Here is a 20093-nt window from a genome sequence, read left to right on the forward strand (position 1 = left end):
TTCTTTCTTTCTTTCTTTCTTTCTTTCTTTCTTTCTTTCTTTCTTTCAGTAATCTCTATATCCAACATGGGGCTTGAACTCACAACTCCAAGATCAAGCATTGTGTGCTCCACCAACTGAGCCAGCTAGGTGAGCCTAAATTTTCTTTCTTTTCTTTTTTGTTATCTTTTTTACCTTTTGTGTTCTCAGACGTGAACTCAAATTTTCTTTTAGGTCATCAGATATTCATCCCACACCCATTTTATTCCTAATTCCTCCAACAGCAGAACTAGTAGTTACTTAATCAATGAGTGAATTAAACTGGAAATTTACTCTATGTGCATATTTGGAAACATCGTGCCTGAAAAAAATGGTCATATATTACTAGAATTAAATATTCATTGAGTAAGTACCTATTACCTGCTAGGTATTATTAGCGCTGGAGATACACTGTTGAATAAAACAGGCAAGGTCTCTGTCCTTATAAACTTAAATTCTCTGGAGTAAGTGGAGGGAGGGAGAAAAACCCCAGTAAATACTATGTACCTACCTGCATGAATACATTGAAAAATAGATGTGTGAAAAAATAATTGAATAAGAAATCATTATATCATGAGTGTGCTGTGCAGAGAATTAAAACAACAGTGATGTGCTAGAGATTGCTTTGGCAGCCACTTTAGCCTAGGTTATTGGGTGTACCTATTTGAAGGTGACATTTAAGTTGGAATCTAAATGGATGAGCAGATAAAGAGTATTTGAGGCATATATAACAACTTTGGTAAACAAATTGCATCTTAGAAACAGAAAGAAGACCAGAGTGGTCAAAATGTGGTGTGCAAAAAAGTGGTATGATTGAGATCAGAAATACAGGCAGATCCCTAAGACTTTCTAAGTTGTGGAAGGAATTTAGCTTTTCTCCCAAGTATGATGAAAAACCACTAGGGGATTTTAAGGAGGGTACAGGGGCAATCTGGTGTGTGTTTTATTTAAAATTTTTTTTTTCAACTTTTATTTATTTTTGGGACAGAGAGAGACAGAGCATGAACAGGGGAGGGGCAGAGAGAGAGGGAGACACAGAATCGGAAACAGGCTCCAGGCTCTGAGCCATCAGCCCAGAGCCCGACGCGGGGCTCGAACTCACGGACCGCGAGATCGTGACCTGGCTGAAGTCGGACGCTTAACCGACTGCGCCACCCAGGCGCCCCATGGTGTGTGTTTTAGAATGATTGCTCCAGTTGCTGTGTGAAGAATGGGGTTTAGTGGTGCCAGAGTGGAAGTAGGGGCTCAGTAAAATTACTGGAATAGTTTGGGCAAGACACGATGTCAACTGTGATCAGTGCTAATAGTAGAGATAGAAAGAAGTAGACCCAGTGAACCTACTGGGTCAAGGTGCATGGGGTTTTTCAATTTTGCGACTTCCTCCAAAAGAAATTTAGTAATTTATGCTCCTCACGTGGTGTGTGAGAATGTATTATAATAATGTAAAGCTGGACAATGTTTAAAGATCCAATTCAGTGGATGTTTAAATCCAATGTTTAAAGAAACAATTCAGTTTCACATAAGATAAAAACAAGACCCACTGATCTTACGTACATTAGTTCAAAATGACATGTTTCTGTCCTAGGAAGGAACCTTAGGCATCTGCCAAGTTCTGGTGAACTATTATGTTTCCCAATGTTCCTCAGCATTTCTCTTCTCTGTGCTGTATGTTCTTTTGTCTGGCACTTCTCCGCAGCGCCTCTCCATGTTATGTGTGCATGTGTACATATTCTGTTTCTTCTTTTAGATGATGAACTCTGAGGGCAGGTAGAATCTGTCAACCTATGTTACAGTGCTCAGCAAGACTGGTGCTTAAGAATTACCCATGATCACATGAGCAAACCACGGAAAAAAGAAACTGATCATTCGTTACATTTATTTTTATACTACAATTTGGTCACTGAGAGTAATGAATCCCAACAGTTCTACCATAGTTACTCAGTATCTATACTCACTTCTCAGATACTATTAGGGAGAGAATCAAAAGAATACCTTCCATCTATATATAGTGGAATACATTTAGAATTCAGATTCAGAAAGGCCTTGGATTCAAGGCCTTTATTGGATTCAAGTTTTGATTTGTTCCTTTCTCATAATGTGACCTTGGGCCTTTGTTGCTTCAACCATAAACCAGGGTAATAACAGGTACTTGTCTTACCTAGGTCGCAAGACTTCATGAGATTCTTCTGAATGTTACATGTGAAAAGAACTTGTGAACTAGTGCTATTATTAAATAAAAGCTATAGTTGACTGAGCTCTTAACTAGGCTGTAAACACTGTTCTAAAAGTTGCACATGTATTGACTTATTCCTCATGACATTCTTATGAGGCCAGGGCTATTACTGCAGATGAATAAATGGAGGAGAGATTAAATAACTTGTCCAAGGTCACACACCCAATAAATAACAGAGCCAGGGCTTAAGCCCAGATAATTTGAATGTATAGTTCCTGCTTTTAACCACTATGTTCTGTGAGTACTCTGTAAAGTTGATATTATTAAAATATTCAAACTACACGTATTAATACAAAATATATTCCAGGCATTGTGCTAAACACAGAGGGTACAGTAAGGAAAAGGCAGGGTCAGTCATAACTATTTATTTATTTATTATTTTAAAAATTTTATTAAAAAAATTTTTTTAATGTTCATTTTTGAAAGAGAGAGAAAGAGGCAGAGTGCTAGCAGGGGAGGGGAATAGAGAAGGAGACACAGAATATGAGGCAGACTTCAGGCTCTGAGTTGTCAGCACAGAGCCCAATGGGGGGCTCAGACCCACGAACCATGAGATTATGACTGAGCCGAGGTCGGAGGCTTAACTGACTGAGCCACCCAGGTGCCCCTTAAAATTTTATTTTTAGAGAAAGAGAGAAAGAAAGCCAGTGGGGGAGAGGAGCAGAGGGAGGGAGAGAGAGAGAGAGAGAAAGAGCCAGAGAGAGAGAGAGAGGGAGAGAAAATATTAAGTAGGCTCCACATTCACATGGAACCTGATGTGGGGCTTGACTGCATGACCCTGGGATCACCACCCGAGCTAAAGTCAAGAGTCAGACACTCAACCAATTGAGCCAGCCAGACGCCTCAGTCATAGTTTTTTATTGTATTGTATTGTATTTATTTATAAAAACAATGTCATTTTAAAATTTATTTATTTTGAGAGAGAAGGGGAGTGAGAGAGAGAGAAAAAACATGAGTGGGGGAGGGGCTGAGAAAGAGAGAGAGAAGAATCCCAAGTAGGCTGTGTACCATCAGTGCAGGACCCAATGCAGGGCTTGAACTCATGAACTATGAGATCGTGACCTGAGTCAAAACCAAGAGTTGGACACCTAACTAACTGAGCCATCCGGGTGCCCCAGTCATAGCTTTTTAAATATCTGTTCAAGTGAAAAATTGTTTTTCTTTAAAATAAAAGAAAAATACCCTCATGCTTAAACAATTATAATGGCCTTTAATTAGTATGTGTAAATTAATAGATAATGAGTCAACATAATATAGATTAGCACATACTTTTTAATGTAATTATCCTATTGTAAACATTCTTTATTAACTGGGTCATATTTTTTTTCCAGAAAATAACATTGTCTTTACATTCCAAAGAGATAAATTTTCTTTCTTTTTTATTTTTTTAGTTAAAAAAATTTTTTTAACGTTTATTTATTTTTGAGAGAGACAGAGAGACAGAGCATGAGTGGGGAGGGGCAGAGAGAGAGGGAGACACAGAATCCAAAGCAGGCTCCAGGCTCTGAGCTGTCAGCACAGAGCCTGACGTGGGGCTCGAACTCACAAACTGAGAAATCATGACCTGAGCCGAAGTTGGATGCTAACCGACTGAGCCACCCAGGTGCCCCAAGATTAATTTTCTTTCAGATGGATAAATGATTTAGTTTTCTTTCCTAGTATTTGTGGATTTTCAAACACATTCAAGACTTTAGTCATGTTTGAAGATCTCAGCTAACGGGATACCACTTTTTCAATTATTATTAAATTATATCCATTTTCAGTTTAGTGTCAGAATGACTTTTACTTAAAGAATGCTTTTATTTGAAGAATTTATTTTACTAAAAAAAATATTTGCAGGTGGGTTTACTAAACATCTATTTCTATAACTATAGTACTATGGAAACTGGGTTTTTACAGCTTGATAGAAGATCTCATTTTTGCTGCCTAATGGAAGAACAATTTTTAGAATATTTAAAAGAATTTTCTTCAGTTTATGTCATACAAATTCAATCCTTTCTTGCACAGATTTTTCTGTGACACAACCAATGATTATGCAAGGCCATTTATGTATGTGAATTTCTCAGTGATATTATCAGCCAAAATTGTAGGTTGAGGTCAAGTGATGTCAAGTCATTATTTAAAGAAACAAAGGCAAAAGGAAAAAGACAGATTGTAGAGGAGAAATTTAATACATTTTGGCAACATAAGTAGGAAGGTCAGTAAAGGACATGAAGCTAGAGTGATGTCATTATAATTGGCTGTAGTTCAGAAGTGGCAGGGTGGCAGTTAGCCAAAAAGGCACTTTGATGTTGTTTGTTTATATATTGCTATTTAGCTATCCATATCCAGAAGTATGGAGATTACAGCAGATAATTTTATGGTGGATGATGAATATTGTGGTTACTGCCTTATTTTAAATTTTGTTTCTAAAATGCAAGGACTATAGTTTATTTAAACCTTTCATTTTTAAGATGCATTTCCTCTGTACATGCCTGTCTCTAGAATCCTCTACAATCTCGACAGGTCAAACTTCTGCAGAGGTATTTGTTGAAGTGAGATGGATAGAGATTTTGAGTTTGGACAAGCATTTAGGGAAGATTCCCATGATGTTTTAAAATTATGAAATAATCAGATCTCTGCTGTATTCAGTCCTGGCTTCATGGGTGGTATTTATGCCACACTTATAAAGAGGGAAAAAGGAGTCAGCTGGAAGGATATTTTCCTTTTTCAGTTTCTCATTAGATTGTAATTTTCCCCGTGCACACCATGGTTGCCTAACTCTTACTCCACTGGCTAAATCACAGTATTTAGCAACTGATGGCTTTCTATTGGTTAGAGATATTTATTTTATTTTATTTTATTTTATTTTATTATTTTATTTTATTTTTATTTATTTTTTAATTTACATCCAAGTTAGTTAGCTTATAGTGCAATAATGATTTCAGGAAGATATTCCAGTGATCCATCCCCTATGTATAATACCCAGTGCTCATCCCAACAAGTGTCTTTCTTTAATGCCCCTTTCCCATTTAGTCCCTCCCCCAACCCACAACTCCTCCAGCAACCCTCAGTTTGTTCTCTGTATTTAAGAGTCTCTTATGTTTTGTCCCCCTTTGTTTTTATATTATTTTTGATACCCTTCCCTTATGTTCATCTGTTTTGTATCTTAAAGTCCTCACATGAGTAAAGTCATATGATATTTGTCTTTCTTTGACTGACTAGTTTCGCTTAGCACAATACCCTCTAGATATATCCACAAAGTTGCAAATGGTAAGTTTTCATTCTTTTTGATTGCTGAGTAATATCTATATCTATATCTATCTATCTATCTATCTATCTATCTATCTATCTATCTATCTACCATATCTTCTTTATCCATTTATCCATTGATGGACATTTGGGCTCTTTCCATACTTTGGCTATTGTTGATAGTGCTGCTATAAACATTGGGGTGCATGTACCCCTTTGAAACAGCACAACTGTATCCCATGAATAAATGCCTAGTAGTGCAATTGCTGGGTCCTAGGGTAGTTCTATTTTTAGTTTTTTGAGGAACCTCCATACTGTTTTCTAGAGTGGCTGCACCAGCTGGCATTCCCACCAACAATGCAAAAGAGATCCTCTCTGCATCCTCACCATCTGTTGTTGCCTGAGTTGTTAATGTTAGCCATTCTGACAGGTGTGAGGTGGTATCTCATTGCAGTTTTGATTTGAATTTGCCTGATGATAAGTGATGTTGAGCACTTTTTCATGTGTCTATTAGCCATCTGGATGTCTTCTTTGGAGAAGTGTCTATTCATGTTTTTTGCCCATTTCTTCACTGGATTATTTGCTTTTTGTGTATTGAGTTTCGTAAGTTCATTATAAATTTTGGATACTAACCCTTTATCTGATATGTCATTTGCAAATATCTTCTCCCATTCTGTTGGTTGACTTTTAGTTTTGCTGATTGTTTCCTTTGCTGTGCAGAAGCTTTTTATTTTGATGAGGTCCCAATAGTTCATTTAGTGGTTACAGATTTTAGATGCAATTTTTGTTGCACGAAGATATTTTAAAGGAAAACTGTCAAACAAATATAAAGCAAGCCATAAATATGAGTCACATAGGTTATTTTACATTTTTAAGTAGCCATATTGAAAAAATTAAAATTAACTTAATGATATATTTTCTTTAATATATGTCCAAAGTAGTACCATTCTTTTTTGTTGTTGTTTGTTTTGAGAGAGAGGGTGCAAGTGAGCGAGGGGCAGAGAGAGAGAGAGACAGAATCCCACAAGGGGCAGAGAGAGAGAAGCAGAGCTCACCCAAAAGAAGGCTCATGCTCACCCAGAGAGGCGCTTGTGCTCACCCAAAGTGGGGCTTGTGCTCACCCGAAGTGGGGCTCGGGCTCACCTGATGTGGGACTCGAACTCACGAACTGTCAGATCATGACCTGAGCTGAAGTCAGATGCTGAACGACTCAGCTACCCAGGCTCCCAGTAGTATTATTTTTCAAAAGTAATCTCTATATTCAACATGGGGTTTGAACTCATGACCTCCAGATCAAGAGCCAGGTGCCTCAAAGTATTATTATTTAAATATGTAATTGGCGTGCCTGGCTGGCTTGGTCCATAAAGCATGTGACTTGATCTTGGGGTTGTGAGTTCGAACCCCACATTGGGCACATAGCTTACTTAAAAAAAAAATACAAGTAAAAAATAAAAAAAAAAATAACTTTGAAGCCAAGACTACACTGTGTGTAAACCAACTTGAGAATAGAAAACATAAAATACGTAATAAAAAACTGCCCAATGCTGCAGCTGGTCTTGAGAGACTACAACTGATACTTATTATTCTACTCCTCTTCTACCCATTCTAGATTTTCTTCATGTTTGGTTAAACACTTTTGCTAGTCTAAGTGGTTTATCTGATGGGTGATCCTGACCATCCATACCTTTCTCAGGACAGGCGGCAGCCTAACTACTTACTGTCAGATCTGGACACAGGCATTCACTTGGTCATTCCCACTGGCTCTTACCTTCAAAGTTCAAGCCACCAACCTGGAGTAAGGGTAGGAGTTTGCTAAATACCAAGTATGTCTATTCCAATATCACATGAAGGATAGAGGGAATGATTACAGGGTTGCTTTGAGGGTCCTGTTGTACCTGTCGGAAACTGGACCCACTGAATTTATTTTTACCCTGTGCACTCACTCTGACATGGAATCTTAGATGACTTTGCATTCCTGAATAATAACTATGACCTTGAAATTCCTAGGAATTCTCTTTCTCCAGTGTACAGTTGCCTGAGAAAATGGGCATAGGTTTCTGCAAGGAAGAACTGGTTGAATTATTACCATATAATGTTGCCTTGGTATTGCATGGTGATTTCTCATAGATTCTTGACCTCTTTTTCAGTTGCTGGAGGCCCATAGGGGATTTGGGGTGGATCTTGAGAAGGACATGTATTGTCTTGAGAGGCAGAAATCTCTCTATTGTCTTCAAGTAAGGGGTGGGGGGAATGCTTCTTTTTAGCAAGGAGGAATGGAGCACTTCTGATGGGTCAAAAAGGGTCAAGAGAACCTGAGTATTCAAGATTTTTGAGTGCAAAGAGCTAGATATTCCCATTTCCAGGTTTACTAATGCAGGTCCTGATCTTAGCATTGTGGAATTGCCTATTGTAGAATTTAACCTTCTCTGGAGTTTTGCTAATTTTATGATTCAGTTCTGGGGAAAAAAATAAAAACCCTCAGCTTTCTTTGCCTTTCAGCTACAGCAGAGCAGAGATTCTTTATGTGCTGCCAAGGAATCCCTCTGGCTTTCACACTTTACCTTAAATTGGTGATTAATTATCTCTAGTTTTTCATTTTTTCTCCAGTGAATTGATAGCCCTCAGCAACAGCTACCCTTTCCACAGTCCATATAATTACTAATTCCCCCAAATCTCTTGAATGCTTGAGATGTTGCCTGTAGCTAATGCTTTCTCTTCCCATTCTGTTCACCCCAGGTGAAAGTCTTAACAATTGTATTGCTACAGTATGCCAGAGGTGGTTAGCACTCCACCTATCACCAGTGATAGAGTCTTTACTGCTAGCCATCAGCAGGTGATTCAGCATCAAACTCCCATTTTAGAATCTGCTTCTTAGGACCACTCCTGACTTTTGCTTTAGGTCAATATTCCTAGAAACCGACTTTGAGATGTAGATTTGCATGTAGGCATTTTACTGGTGAATGCTTTCAAATCTGATACTGCTGAATTGGATTTGAAGGCATTGAAAGAAGTAGGATTACGCAGAAGAAGAGATTGACAACTGTCTTGTAGTTGTAATAGTGAAGCTCTGGCTTTATATGGCTTTCTAAAGTTGTTCCTAATTAAGGCATGGGGGACTAGCCCTTTTAATTCCTCCCCACACCATCCTAGTTAACCAGTCATTGGAGGTGGACTGTCCTTGGGGAGAAGCACGATCTTGGGTTTGGTGGCTCCCAGATTTCAGGAGAGGAATTCAGCTACGAGATCTTAATAGCCTATCCTCCCAGAAGCTGGGATGTGAGTGCCTTGGTCTAGAAGGGTGCTTGTGTGTGGCACATGCCAGATCTATTCCATTGGATGCTACGCATAGAGTAATCAACTTCTATGTAAAACACTTATATAAAACATTAGAGTGCTCAGAACAATACTCTCAGCCCTTCTTCTCAAGGTAGGGGGCAGGAAACTCCTTTTGGAGGCAACATCTGGAAAGTTAAGATCCAGACTTTGCATCTTGAACCCCTTTCCTCAACATGGATGGTAAGGGTGAAATTCCCAACAATTACTAAAATTCTCTTCTAATCACAGGGGAAGTTATGTTTCTGCAAAGTTACACTTTCATGACCTGAAGGCCCTTTCCCATTACAGTACTTGAAGGCTAGCATAGTTCATGCTGAGCATGTGGGCAGTCACTGACATATTTCTGTAAATAAATGGTGAAAACATCTCAGTGGAAACTAAATATTCAAACATATGTGCAAAATTTATGGTAGGGTCATCACCCAGAAAATAGAAGCCTTACAGACCAGGCATCCCATTCAGTAACAGTTGTACATAAAGAACTTAATCAAACACATAGTGAATTTACAGAGAGAGATACATTGCATGCCCAGTAGACTATCCCTGCAAACACAGTATCACTCTGTACAAATAACTCTATGTTCAAAGAAAAATGAGATCATAGGCTAGATCAAAGATGAGACCCAATGATTCCATTTATTGTATGATTAAAATTGCTATCTCATTTTGTGAGATACTTAGGTGCAATCTTCTGGCACAGACTTCGGTTATTTATATAACTTAAGTCCAATGTCTTTTGAGCATGAGGCCATATTAACCAGAAAGTTCTGAAATTTCTGATGGAGTTTTGCTGATAGTAAGACATTTTAATGTTAGAAACAAGTAATTATTTGATATAAAATCTCAGTACCAAAGTATTTCATTTTTTTTTCCCACATCAGTTTCTTCTCCTCCTGTTCTGCTGTCTCATTTATTGAGTACAAATAGCTGTTGGAGAGCATGGACTAGTGTACAATCAACTGTAACACAAATGGGCACTGTCCTGTTTGTAACTTTTTGATGAAAGTCATGAACACTGAGGAGTCATGCATTTAAACCCAGATATAGTTTTGTTCATTAACTGCTAATGTATTATATAGTTGTCCCATAATTTTTAATAGCTGGATAAATATATCTGATGTTATTCAAATATGCATAACATAAAATAAATAAACTCTATGTTAAGTTCCTAGGATGTTTTGACACAGTTTTGTTTTTGTTTTTTTTTTTTTTCCTTAACCAGTATTAGGCAAGGTCTCAAGTCATTGACAGCACAACAGACTTGTTGATTTAGGACTTTTTCTTCTTCTCTTCTCTTCTCTTCTCTTCTCTTCTCTTCTCTTCTCTTCTCTTTTCTTCTCTCTCTTTGGCTTTAGGGAACATATTGTAATGGCTTCTTTTCTGTCTTTATCCTATGTTTTCCTCTGAAGAATTTGACTGTGTTGATTGTTCTCTCTTTATAATGATTTTCCCCTCTCTTAGTTTTTCTGCAATCCTGGTCTCTGTATTACCCTCCAATCTGTCTGTTTCTTTTTTGTTTCTTCCAGTAATTTCTCCTCTATCCTTTAAATATGGATGTTACCCATCGTTCTGCCTTTTCCTCCTATGTTATTCTCCACTTTCTGCCTTTGCTGCTTCATCTACGTCCAAATGACTTCCAAATCTCTCTGTAAACATAGAGGGTCATCTTCAAAAAGATGTCCTACAGGCGCCTCACATTCTACCCCAAATTGAATCACTGTGCACATGGTGAAGTTCAGTTTGGATAGTCACAAACTGGGAGGCATAAATGTAACCTTATGTTCTATAGTATTTCATTTACCTCCCAAGAGATAGCATACTTATTTAGAAGACAATAGGTTCTCAAGATCATAAAAGCCATATATAAAAGACCCACCGCTAATATCATCCCCAATGGAAAAAAACTGAGAGATTTCCCCCTGAGGTCGGGAACAAGACAGGGATGTCCACTCTCACCACTGTTATTCAACATAGTATTGGAAGTCTTAGCCTCAGCAATCAGACAACACAAAGACATACAAGGCATCCAGATCATCCAGGAGGAGGTCAAACTTTCACTCTTCGCAGATGACATGATACTCTATGTGGAAAACCCAAAAGATTCCACCAAAAAAACTGCTAGAACTGATTTATGAATTCAGCAAAGTCATGGGATATAAAATCAATGTACAAATTGGTTGCATTCCTATACACCAACAATGAAGCAACAGAAAGAGAAATCACGGAATTGATCCTATTTACAATTGCACCAAAACCCATAAAATACCTAGGAACAAATCTAACCAAACAGGTGAAAAATCTATATATAGAAAACTATAGAAAACTTATGAAAGAAATTGAAGAAGACACACACACACACAAAATGGAAAAAGATTCCATGCTCCTGGATAGGAAGAACAAATATTGTTAAAATGTCAACACTCCCAAAGCAATGTACATATTCAATGCAATCCCTATCAAAATAACACCAGCATTCTTCACAGAGCTAGAACAAACATCTTAAAATTTGTATGGAACCAGAAAAGACACTGAATAGCCAAAGCAATCTTGAAAAAGAAAACAAAAGCAGGAGGCATCACAAACCCGGATTTCAAGATGTATTACAAATCTGTAATCATCAAGACAGTATGGTACTAGCACAAAAACAGGCGCTCAGATCAATGGAACAGAATAGAGAACCCAGAAATGGACCCACAAACATACGGCCAACTAATCTTTGACAAAGCAGGAAAGAATATCCAGTGGAATAAAGAGTCTCTTCAGCAAGTGGTGTTGGGAAAACTGGACAGCGACATGCAGAAGAATGAACCTGGACCACTTTCTTACACCACACACAAAAATAAACTCAAAATGGATGAAAGACCTAAATGTAAGACAGGAAGCCATCAAAATCCTTGAGGAAAAAGCAGGCAAAAACCTCTTTGATCTTGGCCACAGCAACTTCTTACTCAACACGTCTCCAGAGGCAAGGGAAACCAAAACAAAAATGAACTATTGGGACCCCATCAAAATAAAAAGCTTCTGCACAGCAAAGGAAACAACCAGAAAAACTAATACTAAATTCCCGATGGAATGGGAGAAGACATTCGCAAATGACACATCAGATAAAGGGTTAGTATCCAAAATCTATAAAGAACTTATCTAACTCGACACCCAAAAAACAAATAATCCAGTGAAGAAATGGGCAAAAGACATGAATAGACACTTCTCCAAAGAAGACATGAGATGATCAACATATGAAAAAATGCTCAACATCACTAATCATCCAGAAATACAAATCAAAACCACATTGATATACCACCTCACACCTGTCAGAAGGGCTAACATTAACAACTCAGGCAACAACAGATGTTGGTGAGGATGTGGAGAAAGAGGATCTCTTGTACACTGCTGGTGGGAATGCAAAGTGGTGCAGCCACTCTGGAAAACAGTATGGAGTTTCCTCAAAAAATTAAAAATAGAACTACCCTACAACCCAGCAATTTTACTGCTAGGTATTTATCCAAGGGATATGGGTATGCTGTTTAGAAGGGACACATGCACCCCAATGTTTATAGCAGCACTATCAACAATGGCCAAAGTATGGAAGGAGCCCAAATGTCCATCAATGGATAAATGGATAAAGAAGATATGGTATATACATACAATGGAGTATTACCCGGCAATCAAAAAGAATGAAATCTTGCCAGTTGCAACTATGTGGATGGAACTAGAGGGTATTGTGTTAAACGAAATTAGTCAGAGAAAGGCAAATATCATATGACTTCACTCATATGAGGACTTTAAGCTACAAAACAGATGAACATAAGGCAAGCAAAAAGAATATAAAAACAGGGAAGGAGACAAAATGTAAGAGACTCTCAAATATAGAGAACAAACAGAGGGTTGATGGAGGGGTTGTGGGAGGGGAGATGGGCTAAATGGGTAAGGGATATTAAGGAACCTACTCCTGAAATCATTGTTGTACCATATGCTAACTAACTTGGATGTAAATTATAAAAAAAAAGAAAAAGATAAACATTTCCAGGCACCATGAGCCCCTTTACACAGTTAATCCTCATTATCCCATAGGAAGCTACTATTAGGATTTCTATCACCACAGTTTAGCTTTGCCTAGCTTTGAATTTCATATATTTCATATTAACATGAGGTTCAGGGGTGCCCAGGTAGCTTAGTCCATTAAACGGCTGACTCTTGATTTGGGCTCAGGTCATGATCTCTCTGTTGTGAGATGAAGCCTTCTGTCGGGCTCACTGCTCAGCATTGGTGGAGCCTGCTTGAGATTCTCTCACTCCCTCTCCCTCTTCCCTGCTTGCACACACAATCTGTCTCTCTTGAAAAACAAAACAAAAACAAAAAAACAAAAACCTGAGAGTCGTTCTAGCTGTTGAGAGGATCAATAGTTTGTTTTTTCTTATTGCTGAGGGTATTCCATTGTATAGATACATCATAATTTGTTTACCCATTCTCTTATTGATGGGCATTTGGATTATTTCCAGTTTGGGTTATTTTGAATAAAGTGTCTATAAAATTTATATACAAAAAAAAAAAAAAAAAAAAAAGAAGACAATAGGTTCAAAATTACCTCCCAAACTCAGAATTTATGGGCCATGGTACACACCCTAAGTAAATGAGTTTGGTCTTCATTAATTGTTCATTCGTTAAATAAATTGTAAGTTAACTGATTATGTAGGGTAATGTTTTTCCACATTTCTGTGATAAGAATCATTTGGAGAACTGGAGATTAATTCCACTAATTACAACAGGGCCTAGTATGGAACAGTAACTTGAAAATTTCTATATTTGCAAATATCCCAAGATGATTATCATGATCAAGGAAATGTGGGAAAACTGGCTTGTAACCTGCTTTTCAGTCTTTTGATTTTAAGTCTTGAACTACTATTCCCTGAATGACCAAAGGAAAAATCTTGTCCAGTCCACTTTTAGGAAAGCAAAGTAAGTTTTCTAAACATTTGGTTTGATAAACTCTCCTCTTCAGAAGCATCCCAAATACTTTATTTCAGTTGTTTCCTAAAAGACACTATTTCTCATTTCCATTTTTAACCCAGCTCTTCTCGATCACGTTTTCCTTGGAGGCTCACCCCTTGAGTTGAGATAGCAATCCAATCAAATCATTGTTAAAAATTAGTTTCTTATTACAGGATTGTCACCTTAAGTACCTTTGCTTGCTTCTGTCTTGCTCCCTTATATCCCAAAACTTAACAAGTTAGGGTGCTTTGTATGGACTTAACATTTTGGCCTTTCCACCTTAAATCTCATATTAACAACCCCATGTACGTCAGCCTGAATTTCAGTTTTTTTTTTTTTTTTTTTTTCTTAATGAGTTCAATTCCCCTTTGGCATCCTGGTCCAGATAATGCCTACTTCTTCTATGGTCATTATCTTAGAAACATTGCTGATGATGTAGAAAATGGTAAAAATCATGGAGGATGTCACACTCTCCCGCCTGAGTTTGCCACTGACCTTCAGCCAGAGTTTAGGTTGTGAGGGTCAGAGATTTTCTCTTTGGGCACAATCGTGCAGATGGCGCTGAAGAGCATGAAGCTCTTGGCAAGAATCAGGGAAGCCTCTTCTTGCACACGTCCTGCATATCGCTGATGGTCATATCCACGCACAGGGCACACAGCTGGCCATGCAGTCTATGGCTGCGGCCTCTGGGAAGACGCAGCCACTTTCGTCCCTCACCACACTCACCCAGCTTGAGTTTAAGGTGCAGGTTGTGGACGTAGTTGGGGAAGAGGATGACCGAGCTCTCACGCGTGTAGGTGGTGGACAGCTTCAGGAAGAGCACCTGTCCTGCACTGAACTGCTCTTTGCAGCTCCAAGGTGTGGTCCGCATAGTTCCCGCCCACAAACACGGTATTCTTCCCCAACTCCTGGAAGCCGGACAGCTGCCCACCGGCTGCCAGGGCTCTTGGCGGTTGCCCATGGAATCAGACGGATTTTGCAGGGCCGGTCACCTGACGCCTACGGCTACCGGGAGAGGACGAACTACGTAGGCGTCTTGCTTGGCGTTCTGCCGGCTGGCACCGCCCCGGCGCTCAGCCTTCTGGGAGCCACTCTCCGGCGATGTCAGCACTTGGGCCTGGTCCGTGGAGAGGTGGAGGTTCTAGAATATCTCCGTTTGTTCTCAGGTTTGAGGGCGGGTATTATGTTCTTACGCTTTTTAGACGTATAAATCAGTCTGTTCTGAGTATTAGTCTTTGGGGTTTTTTTTTTTTTTGTAATTTCTCAGTCTCTCAAATTTTCGTCCTACTCTCAAGGATTCTCTTTTCCCTTTCCTCTTTCCCAAGAGGGCATTTGGGTGCAGAAGGAAGCTTTTATAACCTCACAGCAGTGGGGGAGGGGCATCCGGATCATAGCTCTTTTCCCCTCACTCTTGTGATGTCCAGCCCACTTCAGCAGGTCTTTGGTACCCTTCTGTGTCTTTTGCACATAGAATGGCTTGTTTACCTGGTCTGTTAACTATCCTGAACTGGTCTCCACTGAGGTGTGAATTGTCCCACTGTGGTTTTGAGGTGTGTTCTCTCAGTGATTTCTTTCTTCACCACTGCCTCTAATGGTGTGGTTGCCCTTGCAACATTTCTGGTCTCTTCTATAGCTCATCCTTTCTGCACCTATCATGCAGAGGCATAGTCACCTCGTATGACTGCCTTCAGGTATTCCTGCTAGGAATCTCCCTCACAAATTGATGTTTTACAATACTTAACGCCATGCTGGATATTGCACTACTTTCTCTACTGCGTTTCTTTAACTGCAATTCCCCAGACTAGGCCCGGGGAAGAATCAGCTCCAAGATTTTTAGATCTATCCTTTCCCTCCCCACAATGTATCCAGGTGTGTTTCTATCATGTCTACTCCTCCTAGGGGGTCTTGGTTCCAGAACAAGTCAGTCTTCAGTGTGTCATTCAGGGTCTTGGAAGATCCAGAGATGACATACTTAAATTCGGCAATTTCAGAAGAGTTTAGCAGAGGGACTGTTTACTAAGGTGTGAGGAGACCACAGGGGACAGTGAAGGACTCAGGTTAGAAACAGCAGGATGGCCAGGCAGAAGTTGGGTATCCTTGGTAGATGAAGACAGCCTGTGACAATCCCACAAGGAAGGAGATAGTATCTTGACTCCCTTTTCTCCCTGTGATCTTTTCTAGATGCTCCTCATTGGCTGAATTCAATAAGAAGCCAGGGGGAGGGGAGCTTGTTAAATGCAGCCCATCCCTTGATAGAATCCAGCCAGTCTCTTGGGCCGTGGAGCAGGTGGAGAATGGATCTGAAGGGTCAAGTGGAACATACCCAGCTGACTCGGCTTCCTGGAGGTACAGAGATGATGTGTGTGTGTGTGTGTGTGTGTGTGTGTGTGTGTGTGTGTATGTATGCACGAGTGTGACAGAGAGAGAGGAAGAGAGCGTAGGGGAGTAGGGGAATGTTCACAGAAATCATTGACTATAAAGAAATGTTACTGATGGAACAGTTGTTTTTCGTGTAAGTTGTATCTTGGAAGAAAGAAAAGGCTGAGGCCACCTCACAAGATCACATAGCTATATGACGACTATAGCTTGTCCTTTGTAGGTCTTATTCTCAGCACTAGTCATGGTAGCTAACACACAGGAAATCTTCAGTAAGTATTTTTTAATGTCTTTTTGTACTAGGGAAACAAATCTGAACTCAGGATGTGTTTACACAATGTGATGGTTAATTTCATGTGTCAACCTAATTGGCTAAGCGTTGCCTAAATATCTGGGGAAACATTTGTAGGTGTGTCTGTGTGGGTGTTTTTGGAAGAGATTAGCATTTGAATCTGTAGACTGAGTAAAGATCTGCCCTTATGAACTAATAATGGTGAGGAGCCAATCTGTTGAAGGCAAAGAGAGGCAGAAGGGTGAAATCTCTCTCTTCTTGAGCTGGGACTTCCACCTTCTCCTGCCCTCTCACATTGGAGCTCTGAGTTCTCAGGCCTTCTGATTGTGGGACTTGCACTAGCATCTCCCCTCTTGTCTCACACGGCTTTGGCCTTGGACTGAATTATACTTTCTTGCTTCTCCAGCTTGCAGACGGCAGATCAGGGAACTTCTAGACTTTCATAACCATCCCAGTTAAATGCTATAATAAATCTCCTATGTGTATCTCTGTGTATCCTATTGGTACTATTTCTCTGAAGTCTAATACACACAGTTTGCTTAGTTGAATGTGATCCCTAAATTGGGCTGATGACTCTTGGAAATCGTCTTTCAGCAGTGATTAATTATCCTTGCTCGAATAACCTGATTGCTTATTTAATCAAAGAGGACTGTCTTTAAGAATGTTGCACTAAAATTTGCTTTTACTTTGTTCTTTCTTTAGCAGAATTTGTCTGTTTACAACTCTTATTTTACAAACAAAATTTTTTTCTTTTCTTTTCTTTTAAAGAGAGAGAGAGAGCAGGAGCAGGGGAGAGGAGCAGAGGGAGAGAGAATCTCAAGCAGGTTCCATGCTCAGTGCAGAGCATGACATGTGGCTCAATTCCATTACTCTGAGATCATGACCTGAGACAAAATCAAGAGTCTGACTCTCAACCAGTGAGCCACCCAGGTGCCCTTTTGTTTTCTTTAAAAGTTTGCCTCTCCTGGGGTGTCTTGGTGGCTCAGTTGGTTAAGTGTTTGACTCTTGATCTTGGCTCAGGTCATGATCTCACAGTTCATGGGATTGAGCCCAGCGTCGGTCACTGTGCTGAGAGCTCGGAGCCTGCTTGAAATTCTCTCTCCCCCTCTGTCTGCCTCTCCCCCCCCTCTGTCTGCCTCTCCCCTGTCACTCGTGTGCTCTCTCTCTCTCTCTCTTGCAAATAAATAAATGAAACTGAAACAATTTCTTCCCCTCCTCTCCTGTTTCCAGAGCTCTCCCTGGCTGACTTAAATAAAAAGTGGTGCTGCTTCTGCCCATCCTTTTCCATCTTTAGAAACAGCCACATGATGTGATTCTGTAGTCTTCCTTGGAGATAATCTCCATGATCAGGCTTTCTCTTCTAACCTCTACTGATCTTGGTGGCCATCCTGGGAACCCTCCTCATTTTTCCTGTCAGCCTGTTTCTGGTCTAGATGGGTATTAAGGATGTGGGATGATTATACACCCTAATGCCTAATCCATAGCTATCATATTATAGAGCTTGCTTTTAAAATCTGTCATGGGATATTATTTCTGGTATATTTTTTTCATTTCTTTCCTCGCCTAAGTATACAAATCTTTTTTTTTTAAGTTCTATTAAAATACATCTTATTTCAATCTGTGTGTCCAACTTACTTTATACCTGTAAAGATAATATTATTTCTTATGTAAAGCAGCAAACTCAGTTACTGTGAAGGTCAGTCAGGGCACCATAGTGTGTGAAGCTGCCAGATCAGGGAAAGTGCATGATGTTAGGACTCTGGAAAGAGGAGTACATGCTTTACCTAAAGGTATGAAAATTTAACTTAAAAACAAAAATGCCTTTCTGGGAAAAATCAGTTTAAAAGTTGTCTACAGGCCTGATTCCATCTCTGACCTAAATCATTGACAAAAACATTAATAACACGGACGCTCTATTGACATTCTTGCTCATTTATTCATTTAACAAATATTTATATTGAATGCTGCAGAGTCCCACGCACCCCTTTAGAATGTTGCCCCTCTAGGGACGCCTGGGTGGCTCAGTCAGTTGGGTGTCCGAGTTCGGCTCAGGTCATGATCTCATGGTTTGTGGGTTTGAGCCCCGCATCAGCCTCTGTGCTGACAGCTCAGAGCCTGGAGCCTGCTTCGGATTCTGTGTCTCCCTCTCTCTCTGCCCTTCCCCTGCTCATGCTCTGTCTCTCTCTGTCTCTCAAAAATAAACGTGAAAAATTTTGTTTAGAATGTTGCACCTCTAAATATGAATACGAATACTAACACTAATAACGATACTAAGAATTTGTTTTTGGCTCTCAGGTTTTCTGGGTCTAGGAAAACAGGTGGAAAACTAAATGTCTACTTATAGAACCATGTCATGGGCTTCCAGAGAGCTTGGGAACCTAAAAGAGGGATTGGGTGACAGTCGAGGACTTAATGCTTAACAGAAGAGCCAGTTTGTGGTATATGTTATGCAACCCTAGAAGTGTATGTTCCAAAAAGATAAAGTACTCATATTTTGCTCCCAAGGTATACACTATTATTTTTTTAAAAGTTTTTAAGGGGTACCTGGGTGTTTCAGTTGGTTGAGCGTCTGACTCTTGATTTTGGCTCAGGTCATGATCTCATGGTTCATGAGATGCAGCCCCACTACGGGCTTCACGCTGGCAGCACGGAGCCTGCTTGGGATTCTCTCTCTCCTCTCTCTGCCCTTCTCCCAGCTTGCATGTGCATGTGCTCTTTCTCAAAATAAATAAATAAGTAAACTTAAAAAAGGCTTTTTATTTTGAGGCACTTGGGTGGCTTGGTTGGTTGAGTGTCCGACTCGATTTCAGCTCAGGTCATGATCTCAGGGTTGTGGGATCAAGCCCTGCTTTGGTCTCCCCTCTGACAGTGCAGAGCCTGCTTGGGATTCTCTCTGCCCCTCCCCTGCTTGTGCTTTCTCTTTAAAAAAAAAAAAAAAACAAGTTTTTATTTATTTATTTTTAACGATTTATTTATTTTTGAGAGAGAGAGAGAGAGAGAGAGAGAGAGAGAGAGCATGAATGGAGGAGAGGCAGAGAAAGAGAGAGAGTGACACAGAATCCATAGCAGGTTCCAGATTCTGAGCTGTCAGCACAGAGCCTGATACAGACCTTGAACCCATGAACTATGAGACAATGACCTGAGCTGAAGTTAGATGCTCAACTGACTGAGCCACCCAGGCATCCCTAAAAAAAAGTTTAAAAATTTTAATTCCAGAATAGTTAACATGTAGTGTTATATTAGTTTTAGGTGTACAATATAGTCATTCATCAATTTTATACATTACTTAATGCTCATCATAAGTGTACTCTTTAATACCCATCACCTATTTTACCCATCCCCTACCTACCTCCCCTCTGGTAACCATCAGTTTCTTCTCTGTAGTTAAGAGTCTGTTTCTAGGTTTGTTTCTCTTTTTTTCCCCTTATTAATTAGTTTTGTTTCTTAAATTCTACATACAAATGAAATCAAATGGTGTCTTTTTCTGACTTATTTCACTTAGCATAATACTCTCTAGCTCCATCCATCTCTTTGCAAGTGGCAAGACTTCATTTTTTTTACCTGAATAATATTACATTTTACACACACACACACACACACACACACACACACACACAC

The 20093-nt window shown here is 39.6% G+C and overlaps 1 long non-coding RNA gene across 1 annotated transcript in view; it reads left to right on the forward strand.

Annotated features, from left to right (window-relative positions):
- Positions 1-5981: 5981 nt before the first annotated feature.
- Positions 5982-20093, forward strand: part of LOC121036068 (uncharacterized) — a 27327-nt gene continuing 13215 nt past the window's right edge. Inside the window, exon 1 of the long non-coding RNA XR_005793218.1 lies at positions 5982-6129. This is a non-coding gene — a long non-coding RNA (uncharacterized LOC121036068). The remainder of the gene's footprint in view (positions 6130-20093) is intronic.

The sequence above is a fragment of the Herpailurus yagouaroundi genome, unplaced genomic scaffold (assembly GCF_014898765.1).
Source record: "Herpailurus yagouaroundi ecotype Mexico unplaced genomic scaffold, PumYag 162, whole genome shotgun sequence".
In the NCBI taxonomy this organism is placed as follows: Eukaryota; Metazoa; Chordata; class Mammalia; order Carnivora; family Felidae; genus Herpailurus; species Herpailurus yagouaroundi.